This window comes from Cyrtonyx montezumae, unplaced genomic scaffold, assembly GCF_038088225.1.
Source record: "Cyrtonyx montezumae isolate F1298 unplaced genomic scaffold, pur_monq_1.0 scaffold_3, whole genome shotgun sequence".
NCBI lineage: Eukaryota > Metazoa > Chordata > Aves > Galliformes > Odontophoridae > Cyrtonyx > Cyrtonyx montezumae.
The window spans coordinates 54,770,789-54,796,288 of NW_027072034.1; the positions used below are offsets into that span (position 1 = coordinate 54,770,789).

The window sequence follows — 25,500 nt, forward strand, 5'->3', positions numbered from 1 at the left end:
GATCACACAGTCTCAGTGTCTTCAGAGAACCCAGACCGATGAGGCAGCTCTACAAAGACAGTGCTGACTCTTGATAGAACAAATTTGCCTTTGGATCCATCATATCTCTTTTTTGTTATAGTCACCAGAAACTAGATGGTATGAACGTCACACTTGTCCTGTTCTTTCTTGTAAGCTTCCCAGTAGCCTTCCTAAAAACTGACATCACATTCTCTGACCTCTACTCCACTGGTAACAAAGCAATATTGCAAGACTAAACACCACTGCCACTAGTTCAGCATTTTATACTGAGAGACCTTCTATAGCTCTTCGGTGATTCCAGTACTCCTGCACAGCAAATATGAACAACTCACATCAGTAACTCAGGTGCAGTGCAGTCTTCTTTGAGTACTTCCAATCTCAGTCATCCACTGGCCCAATGGTTCACTTTTCTTAGGGGAGACGATGGCAGAAGTGAACACAACCAGACAACACAAGTTTTTGAAGGATATCTATTTCTTACAGTCTACTCTATTCTGCTGCTTATCCATGCTATTTTTTTTTAATATATATTTTTTGAAGCATTAGAGAAGTTTTTATGGGATATTTACTTGTTCTGGATCCCTGATCAGTAACTTTGATTTCTAGATTAGTTGCAAGCATCTTATTCTCTTGGCTCATCCTCTTACCAGGCTTTTTCACAGACATCCTAATGCACATCCTGCTAGCTTATCTCTAGTATATCTCTATCATCAGTAACCCAAAAAATAAAATGGAAAGACTAAATACCTGGTTCCAGACTTATACAAGCTGAACAGCAACTATTCTATTTTGATCTGATAGCCCATCCTTCTGGGCTCCTCTCCAAATGGGACTGAATTTGTTCAAGCAGTTCTACACTGTTTCCTACATCCTTTCTGTCAGCTTCTGTCCTATGTGTAGCAATGTTAAGGACCTCCAGCCTCCATAGGTGGCATCTTCTTGACCTGCATTCTCTTTCCACTCATCCTTATGTAAGGTACTAAGATAGTCTCATCTTCTCTCGATGTCAGATCATTGGGCATGCAGTTGGAAGGTTATGATGTGCTCCCTTCGAGCATCATAAACCCTCTTGTACTCCACTTAACTGCACCTTCTTACCACAACAGGACACACCCTCCCATCATCTAGGATCAATTCCATAGAAGGGTATTCTTAGAGAAAAAGGAAACTTGTCCATCACCTGAGAGAAAGATCTCATCTACAGGATATAATTTCAGGATCATTTCTTCTTTAAAGTTTTAGTATCTTTCTGCATTAGGATTTATTTCAATAAGAAGTGCAGAGGCATCCAGCCTTGAGGGTTGTAGGACTACATGCCTGGAGTTTTATTTCACACATTCACTAGCTAAGAATACTTACTGCATGCATGTACCCAGCACATTTCAACTTCCTCAAGCACTTCCCTCAGTTACAAAAGTCTACATTGAGCATCTTCCAGTGCTGTAATTATCTCTTTGGTTTAATAGCTGTATTAACATAGATTAATAAAATCTACCCTTTTCTAACTGGAGATCTGGTGCCAGTCTTATTATTCTGAATAGCCAAAGTGCCTAAGCTAATTGTCCTCAGACATATTCCTATGTTAACAAACATTTCTGCTAAGAGTCAAGCAATGGGTGGGAGGGTTGGACTTGATCTCTAGAGGTCCTTGCCAACCCCCACGATTCTGTAACATAATTTGTAGTTTAACAGATTATACTCATTGTTAGAGTGTCAAATGACTGGTTGTATTTAGGGGTTGTACAGTTCTAAGGCAACAAAATGCATAACCAACCACAGCTTCCATTTCAAAACAATCACTGGACAGTTTTCTATGGTGTTCTCTAAGATACAGCATCTGCAGTACCCTCAATGAGAACTGCACCTACAAACACATCCCACATACAAACAGGCAGTATTCTACATAAGAAAACTTGCTGGTTCTGCTGTTTTAGACATCAAATTCAGGTTTCTTACTGCAAACTCTTCTTCCAGTTACAGCCAACACAATAAGGCAGATTTGACATAATGCACACAACTTTTAAGTAAGTCCTGAGAGTTTCACACACACCACTGTATTTATGGACAAGGTGATTAAACATTTTATTGTTAAAGGATAGATTGCACCATACAATGAAGAAAAAAATTAAAAAAATCATAACATAGGTCTGATCTTCCACTTGATAGAAAATTCTTCTCCTTTCCACCATCAAATCTAATTTAAAAAAAACTGTAAATACAGTAGATACTTCGTAATCTCCAGTAATGGCAGGGAAACTCATCACAACTTGCTGAATGCTATGAATCATCTTATAAACACATAACTGCTATACACTGCAGAAGGCACTTTAACAAGTAGTTTCATTCATTGATGTCAATACTTCCTAATTAGCACAGAGAAGTGTCTGTAGAATGAACTCTTGAGTAGCATGCTGCTTAGTTAAGTTTTATTTAATATTCTGGCAAACACTTGATGTAATGGAAGACCACATTAAAATTTTGTACCCGTAACATTTTCATTTTCTGTTCTCAACACTTTGGCACAAACTAATGAACTCAGCAATGTTTGACAAAACCATAAGCATATGTTGACCTTTACTACACCAGAAAAATTTTGAAAGCCTATGTGAATATCCACATTTAAGTTGGATGGCTGCTTTGCTTCATAAGTGATAATGATGAAAACTACACAGTCATACAGGCCTTAGTGCTGCACACTTCTTCCCCCCCAGCTAAACCTAAGTGGGTCACCACACAGAAGTGAGTGATGAGCAATAACATGATGGTCAGTAAAATAAATTGCCTACAAATGTGTTCTCACTTTGTACAACATGACTTGGTCATCTGTGAACACTTGTGGGATCATCATGTTCTTTCGCAAGCAATTTAAAAGTTTAGATCAAATGCCTTCCTGGAATTTAGAAAGCCAAATGTACTTATAAAAAACAGTGGTGGTGGCACTTGTGAATGGGAAGTTATCTTGGTAAGAACTGACCAAGTTCCAAAAAACTCCTCAAGCTCCAGCTCTGAGTTCACCCCATCCTCCATGGCTTCCCAGGAATCCTGGAATGCAGACCCATGGACTAATTTCTACAGGCTGTGCACAACGACATAAGTGTACAAGAAAAGCTTTGCTCTGATACTCCTAATTAATGAGAGATTCATTACCCAGGTAGCCTAGTACTTCCCTTTTCTCAGAAGGATGAGAAAATCATGGACTCTTACATACATCCTTTCCCTCCCACCGCCCAACAGAAATGAGCACTATAAAATAACACACCCAGATAAATATTTGAAATGAAATCTTTATTTACATCTCTAGTTCTCCTCGTGCATTCTATGCAGCGTTCATAAAAAAGATACTACAGGAACGTTTCCATGCCTATATTATTTGACATTTCTCCATTTTAAGAATACTGAGGGCTGTAACTGCACTTTATCAATGAGATTCAGGTACTTAGAAGGAAGTTAATCTTCACAGAACATAATCACATTCTGATCCTTCATAGTTAACATACACTATAAGAAGTCTGAAAAAATCTCACCTCTCATTTCATACTGCATTCAAAGTATTATTTTTTTATTTCAGTAATCAAATAAGATTTTTTTTCCTTATTGATTAATGTCGTCACAGTAAGCACAGTAAGAGCTAATTATCTAAGAATACATATTGTGCCAGGAATACTGGGGGCACCGTAGGCAGTTGTATGAATCACTTTACATACCTGTGGTTTTCCAGGTTCCTGTACTTAGTCATGAGTATACTCTTCATTCTCTCATACACAGAACATAATTTCTCCCAATTTTTGTTCTTGGCTTCTACACTGCCACCTGTAGTCATATAAGAGAAATTAGCCATATTTAATGCTGCAAATCCTATTACCACAACATTTCAGCTCACTTGCTTTTCTGATACAACCATTCTAAAGTACTCCCCTTTGCAAAAGAAAAAAAAAGTGCTAAAATCATGGAATTGCATCACTTATAGTGTTCTCTTCACTCAATTTCAGGAAAGATAAAAAAAATTAACTGAACAAAACACTTCCAACTCTCCAAGATGTTTAAGAGCTATAAATATTTCTATGTTGTCCTTCTTGCCTCATGGATACCCAGTCACCTTGATAGAACAGGGTGGGGATTTCTGAAGTGGGTATACAGACACACTTGCACTTAATTACTGGGTAAATATAAAAACTGATTTGATCTGTTCTTCATCTGCAAGAAGATAACGCAGTTCTACAGAGATGTAAGCTTCACACTCAGTTTAGCTGCCTTTACATAGCTTGTAAAGAATGCACACAATGGAAGCTTATATTCAGAGGAACACATCAGAGTTGGTATCTTGGTCTTCAACACCTTAAAGTGAAGGACGACCCCCTGATCCTTTCCGTGGTCACCGCATTTCAAGCGGCACACCACAGATTCTGCCGAATTAATCAACGCCACCAAAACCAAACACACAGTACCCAGAACTCCCACGTTAACCATTTCCTGAAAATATGATAAAATAGAAGATTTCAGTCTTCCTGGAAAACAGCGAAGCTTTCAGAACAGGGGTTTCTCCGAACACCGAAGTTTCAGAACACAAGCTCCGGGGGAACGCTAGCTTTACACACGCGTGTACTCCCCGCCGTTCCTGCGAAGGATGGCTCATACGTTTTCTCTGGAAGCCACCGTGTGAGCACTGCCCAGCGGGGCCCTGGCTGGGAAAACGCGATCAAGTCCTTCACAGCCAGAAACTAACTTATCTCCCTTCCCCGCAGCCCCGCGCCTGTGCGAGTGCCGCCGCCCGCGGGACCCGCACCCACCGGGGCGTACGTGGCGCTACGTCAGCCAAAATGTACATATATAAAACAAAAATAAAATAAAAGATAAATAAATAAATCAGAAAGCCGCAGACTGGAACAGAAACCGAAATCAAACGCGATTTTCCAAGAAGGCACGCGCAAAGCGCACCTTTTAAAGAGATGCTCCCCAATCGCCTAAGATTAAATAAATAAGTCGATTGGGAATGAAAAAATAAAAACAACCTCAAGCATCGTCGCCGCCTGCCTGTGCCCCAAAGCCTCGACTCAGGTAACCCTCCGGCTTCCCCCCCCCAACACACACTCCCCCAGCCCGTTCGGGTGCGTGCCAGGCACCGCCCCGCCCCACCCCCCCCAAGAGCCCCGGGCCCCCACCGCGCCCCGCAGCCCGACCGCCGCGCACCCACCTGCCCTCTCCGGGCAGCGCCAGCCGCTGCCGCAGCGATGAGGCGGCGGCCACTCCTCGATGCTCACCCGCCTCCAGTCGCCGGACAGCCAGGGGGAGCCGCGCGTCCCGGCTACTACTGCCGCCTGCTCGGGATTCCTGCGGGAGGCGGCTCCTTCGCTCCCTCCCTCCTGCCTGCCTTCCCAGCCGCGCTCCCCCCAGTGCCGCAACGCGCACAGCCCGCCGCCCAGCCCCTTCCCTTTTATCGCGGGGCCGGAGCTCCCGACGCCGCCACCGCTGCCGCTCCGCTGCCTACACACGGCCGCGGTCCGCCCCCCGCCAGCCCACCTGTCCGCGCCCCGCCGTCGCGACCCACGCAGCGCCCGCCCCCGCGCCGCCCACAGCCGCTCCGCAGCGGCCCCGGGCGGGGGAGCGGGGCGGGCTCCGGAGGCGCGGTGGTTTCGCTGCCACCTGGGCTTGCAGCCCCCACCTCAGCGGCGGGGGTGTTCGCGTTTCTATCGCCTTTCGCGCGTTCACGTTCAGGAAGATGCTGGAAGCCCGGTTCTCGGCGGCTCTCCGGTAGCTGGTGGTGAGGGGTGACCTCGCTGGAGGAGGTCGGCTCTCAGAAGCCGGCACACGGTGCCAAAGCGGCAGGTACACGCACAGATACAAGTGTTGAGGGGACGGATCCTAATCGGATTTGCAGTAGCTCAGATTGTGCGTGCTGTCACGGCTCCGGCACCAAGGGAAGAGCAGTCTGTCCTGTGCTGACTGTTCCTTTATTCTCTGTTTTTTTGTTTGTTTGTTTGTTTGTTTACTTTTTCCTGATGTATTTGGATGTTGAAAACAAGCTCTGCATTTCAATGATTGGGTTTGCATCTTTCCTTGATCACACTTTTTTTTGCTGTGATACTGACACTGTGAGTGCAGCAGTCCAGCCAGCTTTCAGGAGTGCTGGGAGGAATTAAATGCTTTAATGCAGTCATATGGACCCATATTTCCAAATCTGTCGTATAACAATCTCTTGTGCTCATTCTTTTCGGGGCAGTAGTTTCTACAGTGGCTAGGACCAACTTTACCTTACTCATAAACATTTCACTAAAGTTCAATTTAATTCAAACTTTATACTTAAACTCTGCTGGGTGTGTTGTGGTAGGACAAGAGGAAATAGTTTCAAACCAGAAGGAGGAAGATTTGGATTGGATATAAGGAAGAAGTTTTTTGCAGTCCAGGGTGGTGAGGCACTGGCACAGGTTACCCAGAGAGGTGATGGATGCCTTGTCCCTGGAGACAGTCAAGATCAGGGGTGGATTGGGCTCTGAGCAACTTGATGTAGCTGTAAACGTCCCTGTTCTTTGCAGGGGAGTTGGACGAGATGACCTTTATGGGTTCCTTCCAACTCATACAACTCTATGATTCTACTCTGTGATTCTGTGTAAGATCTAAACTTTTCAAAGCAAACCAAAAAGCAATGCAGACCTCTCAGACACTGGTATCACGCTGTAGCCTGGTGATATTAAGAAATGAACTACAAAAATAAAACTTTGCCTTTGTCTGGTCCTTTGCAGAATTAAGGCTGGTTTCAGTTCCTCTCCTTGTGTCTCACAAGTGAGGTGCCAGACCATCTGAATGTTTAATGAGTGGTAAACCAGAAGTCTGTAGGTAGTCATAGTAGCAAACAGAACACACGTTTCTAATAGCAACACAGAAAGGTGCTTAATTGAAAAAACAAAAGAAGACAAAGAAAAAGTCTAAACGATTTGATTTCACCAAATTACTCCATGTTCTATCTGTGCAGATGTGCTTAATGCAAAAAAAAGATCAAAATCAAATCTTTCACTAAAAAGGTACAAATAATCCTGTGGGGATGAGCATAGCCTTGGTGAATACGTTCAGTAAAAGCACTTAGACTCTGCTCCAGCTAGTAAAAGGTCCTGACCCTTCATTCCAGAAATCGTATCATAGAATATCCCACACTGGAAGGGACTCACAAGGATCATGTACCCATTCAGCAGCATTCTCTTACAATAACTCGATGTGAGCATTTAAGATTTGTTGTTTGTGGCTTTGCTTGCAAAGACTGCTGTTAAACCTACAGCAGGAGTTTTTACTAATTAGTAATAACAACTCTGTTAACTTCAGATTGGATGTTTATCCTCCCACTCCTTGACATTATTATATTACTTGAGATACACTAAAAATCACAGGTTTTCTGCTCTTCCCTCTGCAACTAAATTATGATTAAATGTGACCATCAGATTAGAAGAGTTCCTGGCCAGTAAATGACACTCTAAAATTCTGTAGCTATCTACATGAGGTCTGTCAGAGCCTTCAAGGATGGTCTTGTTGCACCATTTTTCTTCAAATAATACATCAGCAGCAGAGACAGCACTGACGTGCCTATGATCTAAAAGAACCACACCATTTTCCACTCAACCCTCCATAAATACACTGCTCTGTCTGCAGGTGTCTTTCCTATAACTGTTCAAACGTATTGAATTCTATAAGAAAGTTCTGGTCTGTTTCGCTGAAGCATGTCCCCTGGATGGGCTCTTTAGAAAAAGAAGTCATCACTCCTGTTGGGTCTCACATGAAGAGGAGAAACACTGTGTTTTTCCTGACTTTCAGTTCAAGAAAATAAACATTTGGTCACTTCACAATGTAGATTAATCAGGTTCTATTCTATTGCCTGGGTTTGTGAGATGCAGAAACTCAGTTCATCCATGCACTGAATCACTATTTACTCCCCTGTCCTAGCCATCTCTCAAACAGCTCTGGCATTTTTTCTTCAGCAACTCAGATTTGGAAGAATAAATTCCATTGTTATCAGAATTCAGAGACAAACCAAAAGCTAAGTGTTCTCTCAAAGCCAACAGGAAAACTTATAGGATGGAAACATCCAGAAGATACAACCCCCTTCTTTTATTATATCTTCAAAAAGTGTTACTTGTCACTTTCTCTTTGCTCCCAGAATACACACAGCAACTGCTGGGTTGTTGTAGCACTCAAATTTTCTAGTTTTCCAGATGATGAGCTGTGACTCAGTACTCCTACTGATACACCTCAGCAAACCATCTATTTGCTTTACGTGGTGCTAAATCATCTCTCTCTAGAGCTAGAACCTATTAAACACCCTCTGATTTCTGCGGGTGTAATCTACTTCACTGTGTCCTACCTAGCCCACCTTCTGTCTGAGACCAGACCACACAAAAGTTCTTCTGCCCTGGCATTTTTCTAGACCAACTCCTTATTTCAGCTGCTGCCCAAGTGCCCAATACTGAGACAACCAGCTTGGATATCAGGAACAGGTTCTGCACCAGAAGGCTGTGGGTACGCAACAGGCTGCCCTGGGCAGCAGTCACAGTGCCAGAGCTCAAGGAGCATCTGGGGCAATGATCCCACACATCATTTGAATTTTTGATGGTGCTGTGTCGGGCAAGAAGTTGGACACAATGATTCTTATAGATCCCTTTCAACTTGCGTTATTCTGTGATTCTACAATTTTAACCATGAGGTCACTTTACGCTCTCTCGTCTGCCCAGCCTGTTCTGCTTCTTGGTGAAACAAGTCTGAATGCTTTGCATAGTGCTCTTTACCTTGGTATTAAATAGTTTCTAGAAACTAATTCTGGAAAAAAAATTATGGATTTTTATGTAAAGCCCCTTGGAAAAGTTAGTGAAGCGGTGGCAACTTTAAATCCATTTAACATCAAAGAAGTTACTTTGTCTATACAATAAAAACCAGAATGTGGCATAACAAAGCCAACAGTGGGTTGAGGAAGAATAGTAGTATGAGCTCTTTGGTGTTCACAGATAACACTTGAGTCAAAGTTAGCATAGCATATGACGATTACAAGCAATATTAAGGAGCTAAAATACCTTCATTAGTACATTTATCAGCAAAATATTTTTTTCATGGGAAAGCCATTATGCTTATTGCACATAGTAGCTTCAGAAATGCCATATAAAACATTTAATATGCAAAAATATAATGCCAATGAGAAATCTGCTTTAAGTAGACCTTATGAGTTAACTACGCAGTGCAAAATATATCATGAGCAGTTAGAAAGTTGTCCTAATTTCAGGCATTCCTCTGACTTCAATTTGCTATTTACAGTGAAAATCAACACAGTGCTATGAGAGTACTTGAATATTTTGAACATCTGTGAAAGCTCTGTAGAGCGACAGAAGTGGAGAAGAGAGAAAGTTCCTTGCTTCAGCAAAGTGAGGGAAATTAGCAGTGGGAAGGAACTCTGGCATGGAGGTAGTGGGAGAAATGTGACCAGATCTCTGCAAAGGATAGAAGATCACACACACAATGTCTCAGCAAATGATACTGAAAGAGCTATGCTTCCAGCTAAGGCTAGAAAACTCAAAGTAAGGCAGCTGATCATCTCCCCTAGAACAAATTCTCCCTCAAATAATTTGCTTTTTGTGAAATCACTGGGAATGCATACCAGTTGCTTGCAACAACACCCAATATGTTCACATTTCATTTTTCCTTCCAGGTTAAATTATCATCCTTCTATTAATAGAATCCTAAAAAGCCTTCTGCTTTTTTGACAAGGAGAATCCAAGACTTATTCATAAAATGTTTTAAAATCTTGGACAACATCTGAAGAGACTTGGCGTAAGTAAAATTGGCTGTTTCTATGTAATGTTGTTACAATCTTTCCAAACTCATTGTTTTGGAGATGCCAACTCTCCAATTATTGATTCAAGAATAAGAGAGAGTTTTTCTTTCATATCACCGTGCCCATTACTGACTCTTTCTGATCTCTTTACAATGAATATGATATACTATTAAAGATCCATCTTGAGCAAAGTAAGGCTAGAGTGTTGGTTCCATGGAAATACACTCATTTAGTAGAACTGTTCTACTTCATATACTGTCCCTTAAAAATGTTTCCTTTTCAGTACATGGAAAGGTTCATGATCAGTAGAACTTGTAAATTAAGCTTGTAATAGAATCAATATTACTGCTTTGGACTGCCCTCATATTCGGTTTGCTCAAGCCTTCACCATGCTCTTCCATCGTATTTCAGTAGATCTAAATCTCTTTTTAGTCACTTTTTTGCACAGAAAAATATGTGGTTTTGCTGGAGCCATCTCCAAGAAGTCAAAAAGCAATTCACTTTACATGGAGATTCCAATATAGGTTTACGAAGAACTGTGTTCTTCATTTAAGGTACTCAATTGCAGCAAACTGGATTGTAGCTAATATTGAAGGATTGCAGAATCACAGAAGTGCAGGGGCTGGAAGCAACCTCAAGAGATCATTGAGTATAACTGATTGTAGCTAATGATGGATTTACAAATTGTATGTCCATAACCACACGACTCCTTAGGAACTATGTCCACTTTTATTCACATCAACTGTTAAAAGTCATTTTTCTCTCTGCGGTCATTAATCTGTTTTCTAATGCAACCATTTCCCCAGACCAGACCCACTTTGAGACATCACTGCTTATTAAAAGCTGTGGCAATAAAACTGTATTTCTAAGAACTGCTGTGCAAATCAATATCATTTCTTAATTTGTTAACCAAATAGTTGCCATGATAATGAGTCACTGCAATTCTCTCTAAGTACCTCTTTCTCACTGTTTGCACTTCTTCAGTAACTCCATAGCCAGATGGAAGGGAAAGTCCTCTCTTTCTGTTGTTTTCAGTCATTACAGCTTATAACACTGCAATTCATTGACTGATTGCCTTCCAACAATTTGGAAGTCTTTGCAAGCCTTTAAAATATCTACTAATATGCATTTTTGACAGCTTTGCATCTAGCTTTCCATGAAATAAGTACATTTATAAACTGAATATTTTATAATAGCAGTGAATAGGACAATCACATGGATAGCTGCCTAAAGAAGCAGTGTAAAATATCTTGAAGGCAAAGTCTCACAGAAATTGCAAATTTTACATAAGCAAATTACAAACTTATGTAAGGGTCAGTCTGATGTAAGTAAACCTCTATGCTTTCTGGTGATAATGTTCTGAACTCACAGGTAATGAAACTCAGTAACTCCAGTGCAACATTACTTGTGTGAGTATCTATCACTTATCACCAGTATCAACAGACATCTTTCAAGGAACAATCTTATGCTCTTAAGCGAGAAGAACAAATACCAAACACTGAGCCAAGATCATCTAAGAGATCTCTAGCAGCTGTGATGGCTGCTCAAATGATAAAATACAACCCCCTCACTGGCAATTGTTTTGCTTAGTGGAAATTGTTTTATTAACTATATGATATGCAAATTAAAAAGGCCCTGATAGACCTGATAACTGGATAGTTTCCCACAATTTGAGGCAAAAATATATTTCTGTATTGTCTTCTCTATCAATACAGCCTCATCCTGGGCGTTAGTTTCTCAGTTTAGCCCTTTCTTCAGCCACAAAGTTCGGATCATGACTTGGGTCACAACTTCCCCGCTATCTGCTGAATGGCTGTATCAGTGCTTTTGGTTTTGGATCCTCTTCAGACTTCCTCTTTCTTATCCACAGTCAGAGTGAAGTAGTGAGAGAGGTGGTATCTCCTGTCTTGTTTTTGGTCAGGTCAAACTAGGGTTGCCCTCCATTTCCTTACTTGCCTATGAGGGCAGAATCGCTGATGAAAATCAGCGTGACAATTGAAAAAGTACATGCTAATGCTACCCGAATGGAAGCTGGGCTTCAGATTAGAGAGTGATCCTTTCCAATCATGTATTTTTTCTTTATTTTTCCATGGTGAAGAGTTATATTTAAAATATATTAATATAGAGGGTATAAAGTGACTCATTTTATCACAATGTGCAGTAGATAGTTGAAATTATTTTACCACCTACATTTACTTATGGACACATAAGCCCCAGATACTTCACAAGTGCACAAAAATATCATGATGAGTAAAATTCCTTCCATGTTCAGCATTTACACGTGCTGAGTTCTCATTTGTGAGTACAATGACTGATTTGCAAACAAGTTACACTATGAGATGGAAAAATTTATTGCCAATCCTAGGATGAATGAAAGACTCCTAAAACAGGTTGGCCAAGTTACAAGGCTCCAGCTGGTAAATGCTTTTTCAAATAAGAAAATCAATTAAAACACACACACACATGCACACACACAAAACAACAACAAAGAACAACCGCAACAAAAATAAACATCAGGAAGAGCAACAACTTGAAATTGCTCTTAGAAATTGCAAAGTCTTAAAAGTAAAATATTCAGGTTCTATTCCTCTCTTGAGATTAATTTTCATAAAGGTTAAATCAATATCACCAAGGTCAGAAAATGAAAGCTGGACAGAGAATGCCATCGCCATTCCAGCTCTGTATAATTTCTGTGAATCATCTTTCTACTGTTTCAACAGTAAGACTGGAAATGACATAGGAATGCCTAGCAGTCTGTTCACTGCCCTTTCACAGTATGATGCCATTCCCCATTGGTCCTGAGATATTATTGTGATGAGCATTACTAGTAATAATTAAGAATCACAAAAGTGGCCCATCAAGCTGTATATAAAAGACTAAAATATCATCAGAATACAAGATCACAAGTACTCTTTTTTAGTTTTAAACTCAATATAATAGCTTAGGGTCTGATCCCAAGCATCTATCAACATGCATGTCCTTTGTCTAACTAGAATATGCTGGAAACTGTGTAGTTACTCATAATGATTTTCCAAGGAGTACAGAGAAAAAAAGTTTTCTGTGGTCAAACCTCTCAAATGTCCCTGAATCACAGAATGGTTGAGTTTGGAAGGAAGATCAGGTCACCCGGTTCAACCCCCTGTCACAAGCAGGGACGACTTGTCCTTACACTGAGCATCACCAGAGCCTCGCTTTGCATCCACCCTTCAGGTATTTTTAGACACTGATGAGATCCCCTGAGTCTTGTCTTCTACAGGCAGAGCAGCCCCAGTTCTCTCTGCCTATCCTCACAGGAGGGGTGCTCCTGTCCCTTCATCATCGTAATGGACTCTCTCCAGTATGTCTTTGTCTGTCTTGTTCTGGGGAGACCAGAACTGGAGTACTACAGGAGTGACTCTCCAGTTATGAGCAGTTGGGGAAACCTTACTTTCCCAGACCTGCTGACAATTGTCAAATGGTTATTTTGACAACATTTTTCTGTTCTGTTAAAATTAATCATGGAGGAGTTTTGTTGTCTTCTCCTACTAAGAAAGTGTGCAAAAGAGAAGTACAAGCAGAAAATGTGGACAAGCAGTGTCAGGGCAAGAGGTGTCAAGAGGTCTGACCTGGTAGGACCATTGGAAGAAATGAGGAGGTACAATGCTGTCATCTGCTCCGTTACAGCTGCTCAAGGGCTGCTGCCTGCAGAAGGTGACTGTCTGCCTCACTCCCTGTGGATTATTGTGTTTGAGTTCTTCAGCAATTCTTACAGTGTTCGCTTAGGGATCTCATATTTTGTTTCTAAAGAATTTGGGGTTTTCTTCTTCAATTAAAAATAAATAATTGTCATTCCCTTTTAATGTAACAGAAAAGCCAAGGGAGACAGCATTATTGCCTCAGTGTCTCCTTCCTATAGTATCTTTCAAAAATTAGACAGGAAGGAAAATGTTTATGCATGTAGATTTAATATATAAGAAGATTATAAAAAGCACTAACAACTTCAGCGCAGGGAATTTTCAGGGAAATTAATGACTAGCTGAAGTTAATGGCCCTGAGCTTCACATTGGCCCATCAACTCTCCCAGTCAGTCATTAATTCCCAGGAAATACCTTGTACCTTGATTGTTACTGCTTTAATACATTAAATTCAAGTTAAAGGCTTGACTTAATGGTTAGCCACTGTAAAGCAAAACACAAGGAAATGTTCCCACTAGACATACTTAATGCCAAATGTATTTTTATTTACCTTCTTTTCTTTAGATATTCAAATAGAAGGATTGAACCTGTTTACCAATTCACTTTGTTTTTACTGATCATAATAGCAAACAAGAAATCTTCCACACAACTGTGTAATTAATTAAATATTTCATTGAATAGATCTGATCTGAGTTCATGTATGACTGAATGTGCAAAATATAGACATGACTGTATTTAATGGATGAGGTGAAGATATTAAAAACTGATCAGAACTAGTATTGTTGTATCTAATTAATATCATATCAGTTTCATTATTACAATGAATAAGACACTAAGACTATTTACAGGCTTCAGCTGAAAGTGAAAAATCGATGCCTGTTTTGGGACCAAACCAACTGAAAGGTGGAAATCTGATGATGCCAGTTGTTCTTGTGAAATTTCTGCCGCAGTGGCCTCCATTAAAGAGAAAGAAAAACTTGTTTACAGGATTTTTTTCTGCTATGTTCTGAGAAACCCAAGTTGGATCTGGAAGAAAAATCCACCTAGATTTAGAGTGAATTCTTGTATAAAAGCACTGTTACATCTTTCTATTGTTCTCTGCAGGGCAGAGGGAAAGAAGGGAAAAAAAGTTCAAATCAGAGTCTGTTTATTTACTCAGAAATTAATGTGGGTTTTTTCAACATATTTTTTATTTTTCTGGCAATGTTTAAAAAAAAAAAAAGATATGTATTTTTTTCTTGAGTCATTTTATGTGTTACTTAATTACGCACTGGAAGTGATAGGTATTTTCAAACATAGCCCAGAATGTTTTCCTCCAGTACATGAAGAAAATAAAAGAATAAAAACATGAATATCTTCAACACTCAAATGGTGGTGTTTTTATTTCATCCATCGGCCAAATAAAGTATTTTTTTCCATTGTGGAAAATAGTTGCACACTGTCTGAAAAATATGCCTCTGAAATTAAACTTAAAATTGTATAGACAAACTTAGTTTTTTGTGCCGCTTCCTTAAAGCCAACAGAGTTATGACAGGGATATGACTTACTGTAACATGACTGTATGCTAAAGTGAGTTTTGATTTGATGTGTACATAAAAGCACATTGAAATAATTGCTAGATATCTGCATTAAGCTTTTTGGGGTCTGGCAAATGCCACATTGCTACTATCATGCATTGTTCAGGACAGTATATACACAGAAGTCCTTGGAATGTGAGATGATGCTAAGTCAAGTCAAAATATGAGAGAAAAAATTCTTAAGAAGGGATTCAGATATCTTAGTCTATATTTTGACTGATACTCTCTTGATGAATGACTTTGTATAAGTTGCATGAACTATCTGTCCTTCTGTTTTGCCAGACTGTAAAATGAGAAAAATACTCGTAAGATAAAGACAGGAAAAAAAAAATCTATTGTGAGTTTGGATACAATCTTCCACACCGGCAGTTACCCCAGCAGAAAACTTTGAACTAAAATCAATTCCTCATTATCTAGGAACAGGGGATGGGACAATTTACACACTGGGTTCATACAGGCATTGGAGGCACAGTACAAATACTTATGGTGTTCCTGCATATCTGGCTTTGAGCTGGAGGCAAGGAAACCACCCAGCTAATTGATGTAGAGCCACCAGCCATCTTTTTATCCAACAATACATCATCTGAATTACTTACCTGATATAAATGACTGCACTGATAATCACTCCCCACACAGGGTGAAACTGCTCTAAATTCTCCCCTCTTGTAACCAGAGTTTTTTGCCTTTTCCTGAGGAAACTTCTGTCATGCTCTGGGTAATCCAGCTTTTTTTGGACACTTATATGACTGCGCTTCTTCACACACTTGGCTTTGGATGTGCCACCTGTTCCTTTCTCCATTGGCTGTTCTTCCATCACCTTAAGTACCATTTGTATTTCAGCCAGAGGAGGCAACTGTAGACATGCATCACACAACGGAATGGTGAAAGAGGAGAGTGGTAGCCATGGGCCACCTGCAGGAGGCAAACATTGCTGGTTGCATGCTTGTCACAGCCTAACATACAGCAGATGCACCAGGTCCCATACCAACCGCAGGCACTGCACCCTCAAACAGTGCTTGGCAGCAGGACAGGGTTGCTGAAGACGTGAGGCAGTGGAGGGGCACGTGGCAGGGGACTGGCATCCAAGGGGCGAATTCATGTCCATATGAATAAAGGAGGCAGGCTACTCATTTGGTAGATAGTAACTTGTATCTGTGTGAAGCAGTAATTTCAAGTTTCAAGCAAAGGAAGTTTGGAAATAGGGAATGTGGGACGGGCATGGAGGAGAAGGTTTCTTGTGAGAGCAAAGAAGTTGGAAGCAGGGAGATGTGGATCACATTTGAAGAAATGCATTGAACACGACAAGTTGCCACAGATCTCAGCACATGAAAATTTTGGAATTGGTTTCCAGTGTGAAAAAGTGGAACTGTGAAATAAACCATAATTTCCATCCTATTGGAGACTCTGCCTTTTATGGTGATGGAAGCAATCTTTCAAATGTTAGCTGAACAGCAGCCCAGGATGAGGAATTATGCCCAAGTCTTCAGATGGCCTGAAGAGAGAACTCTCTGAGAGGCTGTAAGCCAGTCTCATTCATTTCATTAGGACGTTCCAACTAAAGGCCAATGACGATAATTGAAATGTCAACGTTAGCTTTCTAATTGCACAACAAACAAGTATCATTTATCTCTATAGTTATCCTACATTTAGAAACAGAAAGTGTTGCATCTACTCTGGTAGGTAGATGCAGTGTAGGTAGATGCTTCACCTCAAAACTGGGTCTAAACAGAAGTACTGTGAGGTCTGCATAAAAAAGTTTTCCTATAGATACCACCAGCTCAAACTTCTCATAGCTGCTAAAAATCCTCGCCATTCCTTTCCAGCCAGATGCAAAAGTATTCACATGCAATATGTCTCAATAATTAGTTATTAGTTACTAAAATATTATATAAGCAATTTTAATAATTCATTCTTTAATAATTTACTTTATAATAATTTCATAATAATTTCTGTAATATATTGAAATTTTCTTCAGTACAAGTAATGGTGTCACTCAAAAAACAGGAACAGACGGTACTCTGATATTGGTTGCATTGAATTTAATTAAAAATAATAGCAATGATAAACAAAAAGCATCATTATTCTCTGAATGCATGGGATTGCAATGGGACAGTGAAAAAAACTCCTTGTGTGACGGCCTGTCTCATAACTCTAGTTTCTTGGAACATCAGCCATGGGTAATATCGTGCAGGGTTAGATAATATCCTGCAGGGTCCTTCAAACAATACCATTTCTAAATAAAACATAGTCATGGCCTATCCAAAACGTAGAGATTATTTCTCAGGAGTTGCAGAGCACCCATGATTACCTGATTTCCTTATTTAGGACAGCAAAGCCTGGGCTAGAAGGGCAGAGCCCAGGAGTGCTCTAAGGGCCACCTGCCAGTGACACATCCATGAAGCTGCTACCACCACAGGGGTCCAGCTCGCTTGGAGAGGCCAGTGCTCCTTAGGAAACACGTGGTCTAAGCACAGCTCTGGCACAGTGAGATGCTGCAGCTTACTGCCTGTTCTGAAGGCAGGCTGCTGTGATCCCTCCAAGAGCCTCATCTTGAGCATCTCACCTGGGATGGCTACTCTACATGCCACAGATCCCAACAGTCACTATGGGAGCTGAAGGGCTGCAGGTGAGACTCTCCTTCTAAAAGGAAGAAGGTTCAGGAAGGAATCTGATGCCACTCTTACCATCGCTCTTACAACAAATCATTAGTACAAATCAAAAACAACTATTACACCCTCCCACACATTCAGTACATTCACTAGCACACCATCAGATACCTTTCCACACCCTCCCTCTTATCACATCCATCCTAAATTTTTCCACAAGATCTGAAGTTGGTAACAGTATTGCCCCCGTCATGTTTTCCTCTTGTTGTCTGGTACAGTTTAGTGTCACCCATAACCTTTCTTCATGTGTCCATATTTACACTGAGACAGCCCTCACACTCTCAACTCCTTTTAATCTCATTGGGATTGTCCCTCTACACATCATAGCCACCTTTTTACTCAAGTCTACCCTAAAACCAATTCCATTGTGTATTGTGGAGGCAGTCCCTTGACATAACGGACTTTCACAGTTGTAGAAATCACTGTTGAATTGTTTGTTCTTTTTAAATTGGAGGATGTCAGCTGGTCATTTTAGCAGAAAAAAATATCTTATGGGCTCATTTGTTGCTGTCTGGTGCATGGGAGATGGAGGAGACTTTTGCAGGGCAGCTGGGGAGCACCAGGAGTTGGAAGGCTGAGAATGAGAAACTCCAATTGCTTTCTTCTCTGATTAAATGTCACCTATGCCCCTACAGATATATAAATATTAAAATATGAATTTGAAGCTAATAATAATTTCCCATTAATAAGTCATGCATAAAAGTACAGAAAAGAAAAGTAGAATTTTAGTGCTGAAAACAACTGGGTAACCAAAGAAATGAATGTGTGGTTCCAGTATTGGGATTTGTGCTTTTTCAAAGCAAATATTCCAGTTTTACAGTACATGCAACCCAGCCTGCTAGCATGCGACTTCATGTATGAATCACTGATGTTGAAACTTTTCTATCTGCATCTGCAATCTTTGGTCCATAAAATGCTTATACAACCACTACTGACTTTACTACAGCATTTTCTTTCCTAGAAAAGAGATCATGGTTTGAGACATTTGTCTAAATTGAGTTGCTTGTCAGTTAACCACTTTTTCCAGTCTAAGACAGTTATGTATCGCTTAAAAACAAACTTAGGGAAAATAAGTCCTATAAAGTTGTTTGCTATCAGTTTAGATAATTAGCTGTAATTACTGTGACATGTTAGACTGAAAATATCTGCAGATCATATCAGTTTTTCATTTGTTGATCAAATGGTTCAAAACATAGGCAAAATTCTCCCAAAATTGCAATCCGAGAATATAAAATTGTATTTTTATAACTGCACTAGGAGACAGTGCTGAAATTTGACTCCCTGACTTTTTTTTCCCCAGGAAAAGACATCAGCCAGAAACCATAGGTGGGAGACCCGGAAGATGTTGCTGACTGTCAGTTATTGTAGGTAACACAAGAACAAAGCAGAGAGATTTGTCTGGTTGATGTGGGAGAAAACTGATGTAGAGAAGTGTCCTGTAACTCCCAGAGTAAACAATATTTGTGATCCAGTGAGAAAAGCGGTGTTACATTCCACTGAATGAACCTTCCCAGGAGAGATGATGGGCTCTGATACCCATGCAGTTTCCTACGTGCCATCTTCACATTTTGTAAAGCCAGAACATTTTTTGCTTATACATTATCTCTATTTATGAATAAAAATATTTGAGTAAAATAATAAGCTAACATCTGTAATGGTAGTTTTTACAACATTACATTATTATTACAAACATAAAACATAATTTCTCATGCTTTGCATCTTTGAAGTGTTTTGTAGTCTGCCTACTTGCCCAGAGAAGTGCAACTGTGTTGCTTGCTAGAATGTATATTTCCATGTATACTTTAATCCAATAGGAATTCTGTTTGGTCTTTCCACGCTTTTAAAGCTTCACAGACTGAATACAAATTGTAACTTTTAAGTTCCTCTGAATGCCACACTAATGTCACATTCTGATACCTACAACACACTTCATGATGTTGCCGAGAATGCAGCAGTTTTCATCACTGTGTATAGTATTGGAATTGCTCAGGGTGTCCTGCATTTTAGGGTACTTCCATGTTTGTCTTGTGAGAGATCTTTTTCAAATATTTGATGCTTTTGAACTTCTTCCCTTCTTAATTTACCTTTCTGAATTTGCTTATGGATATGTTTTATTTTGTTTTAATGAGAGCAAAAGTTAAATGCATTCTCTCAATGTCATGTGTGGGAGAGCTCTTGGAAATCTTTTGCCATCAGGTCACATACAAGCTATCTTTTCCAAAGCACCAGGGAATCAACCAAATAATAATTAATTTTTCTTCTTTTATTTCCTTCCTTGTTTCATCTCATAATATTCTGAGCCAAGAACAGGTCCCTTATACTCCAACCATGAAACTCCTTCATTTCTATACCCATTTCTTAACTCTGTTTCCTAGTTTCTGTTCTGGGGAATGAGAATTAAATTTTGGCTCCATTGTAGCCAGTAGCAAAACAGCTGCCAACTTCAGTAGAGCCAGAATGTTATCCAGAAATTTCCTTTCATGCTGCCTGGGAAGCTTGTACACTGGCCTAGTTCACATCTCTTGATTTGGACATCTGAGTACTGCACCGTCATTTCAACCACTTGGGTACTCTACTATTTAAGGGGGAGAAAAAAGAAAGAAAAAAAAGGAGAGACTTGTTAATTTTTTTGCTGTTGTTCTTCTCGGTTTGCTTTGGTTTGGGGTTTTGGTTATTAGAAAAAGGAATTAAAAAATAATTGTACAGAATAATTTGAGGATCGCTCCAAAAGTAATGCCTCCTATTTTATGATGTTGGCCCATGGCAGTAGAGGTTAAACCTTTCCACAAATATCCCATTATCTTTTGTTGCCATGTGACAGATGGCAGCAGAGGGACAGTATGACGCACTGGCACCTGATGTGAAAGTGAAGATGAAGCAAAGGCGTGTCATTGAATTTATCCATGCAGAAAAAAATGACACCCATTGACATCAGCAGCTCTTACTGAGTGTTTATGGAGATCAAATAGTGGATGTGAACACAGAGAGGCAGAGGGTGGTGTATTTCAGTAGCGGTGACAGTGATGTCAAGGACAAGCCACGTTCCAGATGGCCATGCACATCTGTTGCACCATGAAATGAAGAGTGTCTTGGTCAGCTCACCTGCACAAATCATCAGATTATGACTATGAATCAGAATATCAACTTCAGTGCATTGGAAACAATGGTTGTAACATTGTAATATTGCAAATTGTGAGCCGGATTAGTACCATGAATGCTCACAAAACAACAGAAAGTACAATGTATGCAAACTTTTCAGGATGTACTGAACCAACATGAGGCTGAAGGTGACAGTTTCCTGAGTCGCATCATTACCAGTGATGAGATGTGGTGTCATCAGTATGAGCCAGAGTCAAAACAGGAGTCCGTGAAGTGGTGACTGGTGAATTCCCCACTGAAGAAAAAGTTTAGCCCTCAGCAGATAAGGTGATGTGCACAGTCTTTTGGGATAGGAAAGGGTTGATTGTTCTGGAACCTGGATAAACCATCAAATCTGACTGCTACACTGCGAAGTTGACTGAGCTGAAGGCTCCAACTTCCAGAGTCAGATAGAGAAGAAGACTTTTGCAGAACAATAATGCCAGACCTAATACCACTTTGAAGACTGTGAAACATATTGCCAGTCTTGGGTGGACTGTCTGATCATACCCACTATATAGTCTGGATTTGATCCTTCTGAGTTCCATCTGTTTGGGCTGATAAAGGACGGACTGCATAAGCAACATTTTCCTCCCAAAGATGCCATCATAGCAGCTGTGAACCAGAAGGGGCATCTCTGCTGGTGCAGATTTTTATGAGCATGTCATTCAAGCTCTATTTCATCGCTGGTGAAAACACATAGCTAATGACGGTGACAATGTTGAGAAATAGTTCTTTGTAGAACTACTAGTTCTTTGTAGAATTTGCTCTGTGTAATAGCATTTTTCTGCTCTTTGTATCTCATGCAGTTTCCCTGAAAATAAGTAGGAAGCATTAGTGTTGGAGTAAACAAAGTTTAATGCTAGTGTGTATATATATCTGCTTGTGTATATGCATATATACATGCATATACATTTAAATAAACACATGCATAATTTGAATTTGCATGGCCAAGCATTTAATTATAGCTTCTTTTTTTGAGATGAAGTTATTTTTTGACATTTCTTAGCTCAGGATGATATAGACTTCACATGGCTGTTGAACTGAATGTAGCAGCAACGCCAAGTCTGTGTCATGCATACATCATGGGACTTTGAGTGCTGTACATTCAGCAAGAATAGCTCACTCTATGATCCACGCAGACAAAAAAAATAAAATCTAAATATGACTGTACTAAAGCAGTCATTTAAAAATCTCTGTGTGTCCAAAATGTACTTTCTGAAGTCAGTCCAACCAAGTATAGTCTCATGGTCATATGCCTCTCACAATTAACTTCCTCTTTGACAGAGTCATGAAACCCAGCTGAAAATGAGATATTCTGTGGTTTAAGAATGAGTTCAAAATTTCAGCTGCGCGCAGTCAAAGCAATGTATTCAAACAAGGATTTCTGATTTCTGAGGAAGGGCAGACTAAAGCCTGTGCTGCCCACAGGGACAGCCAAGTCCTGCCCAGGAGCGCTCCAGGCAGAGAGCAGCACTGGGCCTGGGTGGGCACTCCCTGAGCCAGGCCTGGTCTGTGCTACCATTCTTCTCTTGCTCTCCTTGCTGTCAGCCAAGACTGCAAGTGACATGTGTTTACAAACAGCAGAGTTAACCACACTCTGCAACTACTTAAAATGTGTTTTAAAACCACGTGGGCTGGCCCCCTCTCCACCGCAAGCATTATAAATAGCTGTCTTCCTGACTGCTGTGTTTACAAACTGAACTCCTTCCACCACCTCTGCCACCCCCGCCTTCACAGGCACATGCCACTTCTCCCAGGACTTCAAAGTTTATTTCTAACTTAACACTTTTTGGGGGGTAGGAGTGAAGAAAGAGGAGTAAGTATGTTCACGAATGTCAGAAGTGTCAATTCAAATAAATTTCTTTCTTGCTGTGTGCTGGGTCATGCAGGAACTAAGCTTCAACCTGTTTTGGAAGTAACCCAAAATATTAGCACTGAGATGCTCCGCAAAGGTTAAAAGACTTGAACTTCAGAAATCCTAGATTATTTTGCATATGACATAGAAGTGGGCTGAAATCCACACCAATATTGTACAAAGTAGATGGTGCTTGACCACACTTTACTTCACTGTTGCACTAGTGCTTGTGTGTTAAACTCTTACTCCAAAGTTTAGGCTTTTGCTTAAAGTCCTACTAATGACCGCCCATAAGAAAATCCCTCCTGGATGCAGGTGATTCTAGGAGAAACATGTTGGGGAGTACAATATTCCTCAGTTTAAATGAAAAATCTTGTTTCATAGAGCATAGAAAAAATGTATATTGCAATTTAAGTGAATGAACTTCACTAATGGCTAGGATGCATTTCTGTCTCTTGCTGTGGAGTTTCCCAAATGCTGACTTGTTTTTTTTTTGTTTTTTTTTTTGCCATATGAAGCATCTGATGTCACTTTTTTGTGTGGGTGGAAAACGCTGTACAAAGGTTAATCAAGTTCTTTCATCCTTGCTCACGAAAGTAAGATTGTATTGCATTTCCAGTAACTAAGTGCATTGCTATGACAGGTTGGGGATTTACTTCATGCATATGTGTATACCCCAGTGACTAACTGGCCCTGTGTTCTCTCCCTTCTTCTTAATCCTGCTCAAACTATTGCTCAATCTGAATGTTCCTTTGGTTGAGTTTATAGCACAGCCAACACTTCTAGTTATCAGAGAGCAGGCTTCATTGCACAGTACCAACGAATCTGTATTTGCTCTGCAAGCTACAAAAAAAAAAAAAAAAAAAAGAGAGATTTTGAGATATTGAGATTTTGGGAAATTAAATTATATCTCATAAAACAGAGTATTTCTTCAGTCAGGTAGAAAAATAGAGATCCTTTACTGCATATGTGTGTGCTTCTGAGCATGGGAAAAATCCCACTGACAGTACTTTGTTAGTAAGCAAGTGATCGTATTTGTTAGATTAAGGCTTATAAAAGCAGGAATTGAGGGAGTTGCATCAATGGCTAGAATGCACTAGAACTGTCAAAAAGCCTGTGATTTTTTTCTTTTTTTTTTTCTAGAAAGTCTGTTTAACATGTGCAACAGGTTGTGACGGCTGAGATATGGTAGCTATGAACAAGTCACACACAGAAGTACAACTAAAGGTTGAGGAGCAATACACAAGTTATTTCTGGCCAGCTTGCTCACATACCGCAGGAGGGTAGGTGTATCAACACAGAGATCATCACAGCTACCTATCTGGAGCCTGCAAACCAGGAGGGCTCACAGCCTCCCACACTGCCTGCTGCTGCCAGCTTTACCTGAGCTAACAAGTTCAAAGGCAGTTCAGATGTGCCTGCATGAGCTCCAGCAACAGCTCTGCACTAATAACTGAACACAGCATAGGGGTGTGAAACGAAGAAAGAACAACCAACCTAAATGGCCTGGGTTGGGTGTCTCCTGTCTTTTGGCAATGCTGTTGACAGGAATGAACCCAAAAAGAGGATAAGTGTGAAGGGAGGTTACCTTCCGAGTACACACACACAAATGTGCATGTGCATATGAAGTCAGAATTGAAGAAAAATATGAAGGGAACTCTAATGAGGCTAGGGGAGGGGGAATACAGCACGTACTGATAAATGAAAAGTAAACAACACTAGCAGAAGTGATTTGGAAGTTGAAAATACTTTCCCGGTTTCTAACTGTGACATTCTGAAAAATGGCCATATGACTCCGAATGACATGTCTGCAGAAGAACTTCTGTGAACTATGTCTTCAAAATAAAATAAAAAAAAGGCAAATGATATGTCATACTGCATTAGAACAATGATGGCAAATACATAATTAATAGCATAATGTGATAGGTAAACAAACGTTACACTGCCAACTGGGATGCTGCTCTCAGATTTGATCAGTGCTTTTATAGGTGATAATACAGTAACAGAGGGAATTGAGATAAAGAATAATTAAAATAAGCAGAGGAGTGAAGAATTTTCTATATGAAAGGGTAAAAGGGATTAAATTCCATTTAATTTAAAGGCAAAATAAGATGGAATATATTAGGGGTTGCAATATGATGACTCTAATACAAATGAAATAACCCACATTTCTATTCAACATTTCTCTCATTCAGAAACTGGAAACATCACATGATAAAAAAATTCACAAGGAGTGAGAAAAGACTGTGTTTTTGTGTTTTTTTTTTCACTCAACAGAAATAAGAAATAATTCTCTATAACTCTTAATTCTAGCAGAATTAAAATGGACCAAACTCTAATAAAGAAAGAATATGCAAATCCTCTAAATTCAATAACTAATTATCAAGAAGTTACACATACTTTCTTTAGACAACAAAGATCATGGTCTGATATCATTTTCCAATTCCATCATACAGAAAGGGCAGGAAAAGGGTAGTAAGGGAGGAAGAATAGCATGAAAATTGTTTTTCTATACCTGAAGGCATTACAACTTCAAACGTGATATCTGATGCCCTGCTGACATTAGATGTAAGAATCACAAGTTTTTCATGGAGGTAGGATTCATCTTTTTTCCAATGGCAACGTTTCTGGTGCTACCCTTGCATTGCTGCAAGCTATTGAACATACATTCCACATGTTTGCATGCAGAGAACCCGCTGACAATGCTGGAGTGAATCTCATCTACCTGATGCCTCAGGCCAGAATAGTGGTAGAGAGAGGAAAT

General features: G+C 40.1%; 1 long non-coding RNA gene across 1 annotated transcript; it reads right to left on the minus strand.

The window, feature by feature from the left end:
• Positions 1-3,004: 3,004 nt before the first annotated feature.
• Positions 3,005-5,388, minus strand: LOC136051928 (uncharacterized). Its single transcript, XR_010622508.1, has 3 exons — positions 5,213-5,388; positions 3,726-3,831; positions 3,005-3,063 (listed from the first exon to the last, which is right to left on the minus strand). It is a non-coding gene; the product is annotated as an uncharacterized LOC136051928 (long non-coding RNA).
• Between the last annotated feature and the right edge of the window lie 20,112 nt (positions 5,389-25,500).